Below are 2,460 nucleotides of genomic sequence, written 5' to 3'. Positions count from 1 at the left end.
TTTTGAATTTCATGTAGAGATGGTGTTTCAGTCGATTGTGTCCGGTTCTAAGTCGGAACAGAACAACTTGCTCTTGACGGGTGAAATGGTAAATCTGTAGGTTTAACGCATCTATCAATACTATTAGGTTATTTAAGAGGCGGTACCTCCGAGTTTAACGTCCATCTCCGAAAGGACCGAGCCAAATAGGAAATTCATGTAAAGCGCCTTCCCCAAGGACACAACGTCGAGCGAACCGAGTCTCGAACCCCCGAACCCGCAACCTCACGATTAACGGTCCGGTGGCCTAACCACGAGGGCACCTACGCCACTTGGACGAGTGAGGAGGTCATAGGGATCATCCTAGTTGTAATGTGAGTGTTGTTCCTTCCGCTTTGCTTGTAGCCCCCTCTCGGTGACGATTCTGGCCTTCGAAAGGCGTGTCCTTTTTCAAGCTGCTCTGATCAAAGAGGTTATAATATTTAGTACAAGAGTTCGTGGCAGTGACGTCCCCCACATAAAGAGGTTATATCTAACACTAGAGTTCGTGGAATTGATGTCCCCCACGCAAAGAGGTTCTGTTTAATACTAGAGTTCGTGGCAGTGATGTCCCCCACATAAAGAGGTTACATCTAGTACTAGAGTTCGTGGCAGTGACGTCCCCCACATAAAGAGGTTATAATATCTAACACTAGAGTTCGTGGCAGTGACGTCCCCCACATAAAGAGGTTATAATATCTAACACTAGAGTTCGTGGCAGTGACGTCCCCCACGTAAAGAGGTTATATCTAACACTAGAGTTCGTGGCAGTGACGTCCCCCACGTAAAGAGGTTATATCTAACACAAGAGTTCGTGGCAGTGATGTCCCCCACGTAAAGAGGTTATATCTAACACTAGAGTTCGTGGAATTGTTGTCCCCCACGCAAAGAGGTTCTGTTTAATACTAGAGTTCGTGGCAGTGATGTCCCCCACATAAAGAGGTTACATCTAGTACTAGAGTTCGTGGCAGTGATGTCCTCCAAGTAAACGAATGGGGGCTGAACGTGCTAACGCTGGGACGTGGAACCTCAAGGGCAAGACATGCACAGTTCAAAAGACAAGTGAGTACTTTTCGAGACTCACGTGAAAGCGTCTCGGCGGCCTTAGGAGGAAATTTGCAAACTTGCACTGAAATATGGGGGCAGGATGCTGTTATATAATATAAGAGCTCGCGGGGAGCAAGATGGGGGCTCACACTGTTCATGTAAATGGAGGGTGCGTCGGCCATGCTGATGAATGAGGAAGGCTCCCATGTCTGACACGTGTGACGTCACTGCAGCAAGCACTAGTATCATATTATAACTAGCTGGGTCCCCGTTCGATGAAAGGAATGATCGGTGCATTAACATCAACTTAAAGTCATTGACCAACTACATTTACACTCTACTGGAATGGAGAATTAAATCTTGAGAGAAAAGTGACACACCTGTTTTCAAGTTGCCAAATTATATATAATAATAGATGTATAGATTGATTCTCTATTCTGCTTTTGTGGTCGCACACTCCAGAATTCCAAAGGCGTGGTACCAGTGCGCACGGATAGTGAACGGAAACATCACTTGTTTACAATGGCGTATTAGAAGACGTAGACTTTCTCAAGATTCTGTGTGGACGAAACAAAGCATTTTGGAAAAATCGGGGAAAGCAGTTTGCATGGATTTTTTAAAGTTAGGTCCTAGCCACATGGATGCTGTGGACGCCTGCAAAAAGTTTCAAAGATGTGGGTTAGGTAATAAGGGAGGAGTTTGTGCACAAAACCTCCCAAGTCCACTTTTATATATGGCACGACGGGTGGTCTCAGGCGCTCGTCAATGTTTGGGCATGCGGAGTTATTGGTTTGATCCTTAAAGTTTGTTCTGTTGTTTTGCTCTGGAGGAACAAGTAGCAATTAATCTTGGTGGATAGGAGTCGTGATATTTGCGATTAAAGAAAGAAGGGGTTGCTTGGTTTCTGAGGTAAATAAGCGAGAAAATGTCCGCCAAAGTTTGGGAACTCCCATAGTTTGAAAGTCATTGGAAACTTCAAAAACTACATTTTGTGTGAATTTAATCAATGTTTTCCCCTCAGTAAAATCTACCCAGAACTGTGTTTTTAAATGGACATAAGAGGTGTTGACCTTTTCGGCTCTCTCATTTAATAGTGGATCAAACTTTACCAAATTTCACACATATAACAAGTATGGTGATGAGTTTTCAAATCCGCAGTCAAATTTCAGAAGATAGTTTCGTTGCCATGGAGACGACAGCCATATCGGATTTTGTTAACATGTCTTACAGTGAATAACGTAGTTAAAAAATAAAATGAAAATTTGTAGGTATTAAGCATGCATGTTAGATCTAGCAGACAATAGATCTGCCTAAATATTTATTGAATTATTCCTAAACGAATTAGAAATTGTTTTCATGAATTTTTTTTCCCGAGGTAGTTTATTCAAGTTTGCA

This window comes from Aplysia californica, unplaced genomic scaffold (genome assembly GCF_000002075.1).
Source record: "Aplysia californica isolate F4 #8 unplaced genomic scaffold, AplCal3.0 scaffold01170, whole genome shotgun sequence".
Lineage (NCBI taxonomy): Eukaryota > Metazoa > Mollusca > Gastropoda > Aplysiida > Aplysiidae > Aplysia > Aplysia californica.
This window is presented reverse-complemented; position numbering follows the sequence as displayed.